The sequence below is a fragment of the Halichoerus grypus genome, chromosome 15 (assembly GCF_964656455.1).
Source record: "Halichoerus grypus chromosome 15, mHalGry1.hap1.1, whole genome shotgun sequence".
In the NCBI taxonomy this organism is placed as follows: domain Eukaryota; kingdom Metazoa; phylum Chordata; class Mammalia; order Carnivora; family Phocidae; genus Halichoerus; species Halichoerus grypus.
In genome coordinates, this window is record NC_135726.1 from 44101098 (window position 1) to 44108938 (window position 7841).

The following is a 7841-nucleotide window of genomic DNA, read 5'->3' on the forward strand; positions in this document are numbered from 1 at the left end:
AGTCTGGAAGACCCTTCTGGGAAGCGGCCTCTGCCCAGAGCTCCAACCAGAAGCACAGCTAAGTACAGACCTGCCACAACCTAATGAAGTCCTAAGAGAGAAGAAGCCAGAAGCACCGCCCAAGTTGCAGCAGGAAATGCCCCTCTCCACTCTCTGTCATTGGCTGAGTGCCTGCCTCCAATGTCAGAGGCACTGCCTTCTGGGTAATGTAGTTTCTGACTGAATCTTGGTGATGGGGAGCACACTTCCTGTTCTCTGAGCAATGTCCTCTTAAAGTTCGAAAGGCATGGTGTGGCTTGTAAGAAGTTGAAGGCAGAGCACACAGATTTCCATGCCCTTTAGGCAATGTCCTGCCTCAAAGGTCTCTAACATGTGATCCATACCTTGACATTCCTCCCTGTGTACCGCTGTGGTCTCACTTCACCTCTCTGAGCCAGTATTTACAATGAAAAATGAAGGTAATTCTGGAACATGGTAATTTAAAATGCTCCCCAGTAGATGGGGCACAGGGGTACAAGAACACCTGGTGCTAGGGTCCCAAACAGACCAGGTTTGGCCACTTGCTGCTCACAAAATCTAAAGGCAGAAAGACAAGTGGTGGTGAAACAAGAATGGAATTGATTTCTATTCTGCATGAAGCCAAGGACCCTCCTAGCTGGTCCTGTGGGACCCCATCTGGATCGTCGGACCCGGCCTGCCTTGTATCAATACCACTAAATGGTCCTCTAATTCAGTGGCTCCCAATTTGTGATCTCAGAACCAGCAGCAGCAGGATCACTTGGAACTTGGGAATGCAAATTTCATGCTCCATCCAGATTTAGTGACTTGGAAACACAGTGGGTAAGGCCCAGCACTCTGTGCTACCTCAGGGTATTCAACTGGTTGTAATGAAAATGCAGTGACTAAAATGGGAAAATAGCGTAGTTGACCCTTGAACAAGATGGGTTTGAACTACTTGGGTCCACTTACATCCAGTTGTTTTTTTTTTGTTTTTTTTTTTTTTTGCTTTAACGTTAAAAATATGTTTCTAAAATATCACACAAAAGTTGGGAAGAGAAAGAAGAATGTCAACTAGCCTATATCTAAGCCTGGCTTTGGGGAAGTCGAAAGTTATCCATGAAGGGCCAAAGAGCTGCCTAAAGAACCTGGTGGCTGGGGTGAACTGCAGAGATCAAGATGGCTTCTTGTCAAGGTAACCAGCAGCCTGGGTCAGCCCTGTGCACCACCCAGGTGCAGTGAGGACAGCAAAGCTACTGGCCCCAATCGTTCCTCCTTTTCGGAGGGGAGAAGGATGTCACTAAAGAGTGACATGTTCTTTTTTTTTCTTAAAGATTTTATTTATTTATTCGACAGATAGAGAGCACAAGTAGGCAGAGTGGCAGGCAGAAGGAGAGGGAGAAGCAGGCTCTCCACTGAGCAGGGAGCTGGACGTGGGGCTCGATCCCAGGGCCCCAGGATCATGACCTGAGCCGAAGGCAGCCACTTAACTGACTGAGCCACACAGGCGCCCCAAGAGTGACATGTTCTTGATGGTCTTGTGCTCCTTCATTCTCCCAATCGCTGCCATTGAATCCTTCAACGACCACAGGACACACGGTGCCCTCATCCAGGCAGTGTCAACAATTCTGAAGCTTTGGGGGTGTGAGCAGATCATGTATAAGCTCTGAATGTCACATCTCTTAACAGAAGGTGTGCTGTGCTTTGTGAGTGTTGAACACGTGTGTGGTTATGCTCTGGGCTCCCTTCAGGACCTTGAAGCGAGAGGCCAGAACAAGAAAGTGTCTATTCTGCTGCTTCTTGTACTTACTGCAGTTGCAATCAAAGATGTACAAGTTCACTGAGGCCCAAACCTCAAAGCTCAATGCTCCACAGCGGCAGCCTCCTGTGTGTTTCACCAGGCCCTAGTATTCGAAGGTGCCCCACAGCAGCTTGGCCGCACCCTCCAAGGTGAGCCTCTGCTGCTTCTGGAATCTCTCCCAGCTCTCTCCCTGATTGCCCAGGTCCAGTGTGGCCACTGAGAATGTGGGGGTCACTGGGTCCGGAGTGGCGGGAGCAATGCCAGCTCTAGAAGCAGCTGCCTGGGGCCAGGCACCACTGCCTTGGCTGCCCCTTTGCAGATGGCTGCCTCGCTCCTGCCGGCTCAGGACTGAGTTGGTGGCCTGGGGATCCTGGACACCCCTGCCTCTTGTGGCTGCATCTGCCAAAGCGGCTTGGAGGCTCCTGTTCTTCTTACTAGCGGCGTGGCTCTATATATAGAATTTTATAGTATAGGACTATAAATATATTTTCCTTATGATTTTCTTAATGACATTTTCTTTTCTCTAGCTTACTTTATTGTAAGAATATTGTACATAATACATATAACATACAAAATATACGTTAATTGACTGTTTATGTTATTGGTAAGGCTTCTGGTCAACAGTAGGCTATTAGTAGACAAGCGTTGAGCAAGTCAAAAATTATATGTGAATTTTCAACTGCATGAGGGTTGGCATGGGTTCGCCTAACTTCCGTGCTCTTCAAGGGTCAACAGTACTGCCTACCTCATGGGAAATGACATAAAAAGGGATTAATACAGGACCTAGCATACGGTGTTCAATACGTAGAGCCGTTATTATTGGCAACATGATCACAAGGCTTCCACATATACTGATGTGTTGGGGGGGCAAGTCAGATATGCCTTTTTGCAGAGTCATTGGCTATCTTTGATCAAACATAAAATACAATGGCTCACTGAATCAACTAGTAACCTCATAGATAATGATAAACATTTTTGCATAAAACGGCAGTTTCATGCTGCTTGCTTCATTTACCTGCTTACTTGTTCACTTATTTATCTTAAGCAGCTCATGTAGGAATGTTTCATAAACCGCAGGTATCCTTATTACCCAAAAGATGCATTCATACCAGACCACATGATTCAACACTTGGGAAGATCAGGACTAAGTGCCCAGAGGCCTAAGTAGACAGGAGACTTGACATAGTTTCAAGTTGGTGAGACAAGCTGACAGGTAATTATTTACCTCTAATTCTCAGGAACCAGGACCTCACTCCTGTTCCTGTCTTCCTGCTGGCTTCAGGGCAGTTGGCACAGGTACAAAATTGCAATTGTGACACAGCCTAGACGTCCAGCACCTCAGGGGCAGTAGGTCCCATCCTCATCAAGACCCCATCAGCATGACCTGAAACTCTACGCCCCAAGGGAGCACTAAATCATGCCCAAGTGTGATAACCAAAACCACTAGGTAAGGAGGCAAACTCATGCAGGAGCACAAAAGAGAAAACAGAGTGAAGATAAAACCGCACAATCCCATCTGCCCATATTCCATTGGCCATAACTCCTTCACGTGGTTCCAAACTAAGTGTAAGAGAAGGTGGGATGTGTTGTCCTCCTGAGCATCCAGAAAGAGAGAATGGGACTGGGGAGCATCTTGCCAGTTTATAGGACAACCCATCAATGTAGTCCTCAGAGAATCATTTCATTATTCCTCCTATGCATTCAACAGTCTCAGCTGTGGACTTTGCTCTCTGACCTTATGTTACATTGGAATGTTAATCTTGCCAAATAGCAGTTAGGTAATAAACATATCTTTTTTAATGGAAAAATACATACAAAGGAAACATTTTTTGTAAGAAAAAATTCCAACTGAAACCAAACCAAATATTAGACATTTTGCTAATTGTCATCCTGCTTTTCTTCAAAAACTCATGTAAAAACATGTCACACTTTTCTACTGAAATAATAAGATAGCATACCACCTTTTTCACACTTTATTTTAGGTTGAATCATATGAAATTGCCATTCATTTAGGTCAAAAACAGTCAAATATCTGCAGTTTCATTTTGCCCAACCTAATAAACTAAGCACTTCCCAATTTGATTATTACTTTAGTTATGATTTTATACCAGTGAATTATTCTGGTATAAAATCATCTTTTCCAAAGGTAAGTCAGATATTTTATTTTATTTATTTATTTATTTATTTTAAAGATTTTATTTATTCATTTGACAGAGAGAGAGACAGTGAGAGCAGCAACACAAGCAGGGGGAGTGGGAGAGGGAGAAGCAGGCTTCCTGGCGAGCAAGAAGCCCGATGCGGGACTCAATCCCAGGACCCTGGGATCATGACCTGAGCCGAAGGCAGATGCCCAACGACTGAGCCACCCAGGCGCCCAAGTAAGTCAGATATTTTAAAAGCTTTCAACTATTTTATGCTCAAGCAATGCTAATATGAAAATTCATCTGCATACACATATCATTTTTCTACTTTGGATCTTTTGAATGTCTGCAGATTTAATGTGTAGAAGTTGTGAAATTAACAAGCCTCTGGTTTACTCAATTTACCTCTAAGCAGGAGGTAAATTACAGGCTCTGACCGTATAGTGTTCCCTTAATTATGCCTGCTGATTTTTATTTATTTTTTATTTATTTTTAAAGATTTTATTTATTTATTTGACAGAGACAAACACAGGGAGAAAAGGAACACAAGCAGGGGGAGTGGGAGAGGGAGAAGCAGGCTTCCCGCTGAGCAGGGAGCCCAATGTGGGGCTCAATCCCAGGACCCTGGGACCATGACCCGAGCGGAAGGCAGATGCTTAACCACTGAGCCACCCAGGTGCCCCTATGCCTGCTGATTTTTAGACGGCTAGCCTCATCTTCTGTATTTATATATTAAAAAAAATATTTTTTTTTTGTGGTAAAATACACATAACATAAAATTAATCATTTTAAGTATATATGTATTTTTAAAAAATATTTTATTTATTTATTTGAGAGAGAGAGACCACAAGGTGGGGGGTAGGGGCAGAGGGAGAGGGAGAAGCAGACTCCCTGCTGAGCAGGGAGCCTGACATGGGGCTTGATCCCAGGACTCCGGGATCATGACCTGAGGCGAAGGCAGACACTTCATGTACTGAGCCACCCAGGTGCCCCTTAAGTATATTTAAAGTATACAATTCAGTGACATTTAATACACTCACAGAGTGTGCAGCCATCTAGTTCCAGATTATTTTCATCATCCTAAAGTGAAACCCGGTACCCATTAATCAGTCCTTCCCTATTACTTCTTACCACTCCCTCCACCACCAGCCCTACCTCCTCCTCAGCCCTTGTCAACAAACAATCCATTGTCTGTCTCTCTGGATTTTCCTATAAAATATTTCATACAAATGGAATCACAATATGTGGCCTTTCAGGGTTGGCTTCTTTCATTTAGCATAATGTTTCAGTGTTGATCCATGTGGTAGCATGTATAATTGCTTTATTCCTTTTTCCACTGTATGAACATACCACCTTTTGTTATCAGCAGTTGATAGATGTGTGGGGGTGTTTTGGAATAGTGTTTGTATGAACAGTCATGTATAAATTTTTGTTTGAATGTCTACTTTCAATTGTTTGGGATATATACCTAAGAGTGGAATTATGGAATCATATGGGAATTCTATATTTAACTCACTGAGGTACCAGAAAACCATCAAACTGTTTTATACAGTGGCTGTGCAGTGTTACAGTCCCACTTGCAAACTGTTTCCCACAATGGCTACATCATTAAAAGTTTACATTCTCATCAGGGGTGTGCAAGGGTTCCAATTTCTCCTCATCCTTGCCAGCATTGTTATTTTCAGTTTTGGAATTCTACCTACCCTAGTGGGTGCCTTATGGTTTGATTTGTACTTTCCTAATGGCTCATGAAGTTAAGCATATTTTTTGCTTGTTGGCCACTTGTATATCTTCGTTGGAGAAGTACTTATTCTAGTCCTTTGCTTATTCTTTAAATTGGGTTATGTGTATTTTTGTTGTTGAGTTGTAAGCCTTTCTGATACTGAACTCTTATTAGATATATCGTTTACAAGCCAAATTTCTATATTAGATATGACCCCAAAACACAAGCAACAACAAAAATAATAGATAAATTTGGTTTTATCAAAATTAAAAACTTTTGTGCATCAAAGGGCACTTTCAAAAGAGGAAAGGACAACCAAAGGAATGGAAGAAATATCTATAATTATATATCTGATAAGAGCCCAGTACCCAGAACATATTAAAAATGCTTACAAAATGCATCAGGGAAATGCAAATCAAAACCATGACTAATATACCAGGTTCAAGGTTGAAGATTTACCTGTATGTTTCCTTCTAAGAATTTTGTACTTTTACCTCATATGTTAAGTCTTTGCTCCATTTAGAGTTGAAAATTTTATATGGACTAAGATAAGGTTCCAACTTTATATTTTTCATGTAGATATCCACTTGTCCCATCACCATTTTTTGAAGAGACTATTCTTTCCCCATGGCATGGTTTTAGCACTTTTGTCAAAAATCAATTGGTCATGGATATATAGGTTCATCCCTGGGCTCTCCTATGTTAATGCCAGTATCACAGTATTTTAATTACTATAGATTTGTAGTAAGTTTTGAAATCAGAAGTATGACACTGCCAACTTTGTTCTTTCTTTTCTAAGATTGTTTTGGCCATTCTTGGTTCCTTGAATTTCCATATGAATTTGAAAATGAGCTTATTGACTTCTTTTTCCTCAGGAGTGGGAGGAGCAGAGGGAGAGGGAGAGAATTTTTTTTTTTTAAAGATTTATTTATTTATTTTAGAGAGTGTGTGCAAAAGGGGGGAGGGGCAAAGGGAGAGGGAAAGAATCTCAAGCAGACTCCCCATTGAGCACAGAGCCCAATGCAGGGCTTGAGATCATAACCTGAGCAGAAACCAAGAGTCAGATGCTTAAGCAACTGAGCCACCCAGGCGTCCCCAGCTTGTTGATTTCTATAAAGAAGCCAGCTGGGATTTTGATAGTTGAATCTGTAGATCAGTTTAAGGAGTATTGGCATCTTAACAATATTGTCACATGAGTGTGGATATCTTTACATTTATTTAGGTCTTCTTTAGTTTCTTTCAGCAATATTTTGTAGCTTTTAGTACATAAACATTGTATATTCTTGGTTAAATTTAATTCTAAGTGTTTTATCCTTTCTGGTGATTTTATAAATGGAATTGTTTTCTTCATTTCCATTATGGGTTGATCATTGCTAGTGTCAAAATCAGTTGGTTGATGATGGGTTGATTTCTCTTCTTTTGGCAGTGTTAAGATGTTATCCTACTGCATATGGCACTCATGATTTCTGAAGAGAATTGACTGTTGGTCTTAATAAGAATCCCTTCAATATGATGAATCATTCATCTCTTGGCCTGCAAGATTCTCTGTCTTGGGTTTATGGCAATCTCATTATGATGTTACTTGGTGTGGATCTCTTTGAGTTTATCCCACTTGGAGTTTTGCTGACCTTCTTGGTGTATAGATTCCTGTCTCTCATCAAGTCGGGGGAATTTTCAGCCATTTTTCTTCAGACATTCTTTCTGCACCCTTCTCACTCTGTCTTCTCTCCTTCTAGGATTCCCATTATGTGTCTGTTAGTATTCTTCAGGTTGCCTCACAAATCCACTAGGCTCTGTTCATTTTTCTTCATTCCTTTACCTTTCTTCTCCCTAGACTGTTTAATTTCAATTGACTTATCTTTAAGGTCACCAATCATTTCTTCTGTCTTCTCAAATCTGCTGTTGAAGCCCTCTGGTGAATTTCTCATTTCTGTTATTGTACATTTTCACTCCGGAATTTCTGTTTGGTTCCTCTTTATGATTTTTATCTCTTTATTGATATTTTATGTTTTGGGTGACATTATTCCTCTGGTATCCTTATGTGCTTAGTCCATGGTTGCCCTTAGTACTTTGAGTGTATTTCAGGGTGTTGATTTAAAAACCTTTGTTTAATAAATTCAGTCCTTGGTCTTCCTCAAGGACACTTTCTGTTTATTTCTTTATTCCTGTGAATGAGCCA

General features: G+C 41.4%; 1 pseudogene; it reads right to left on the reverse strand.

The window, feature by feature from the left end:
- Positions 1-1483: 1483 nt before the first annotated feature.
- On the reverse strand, positions 1484-7590 carry LOC118545972 (centromere protein V pseudogene; annotated as a pseudogene).
- Positions 7591-7841: the final 251 nt, after the last annotated feature.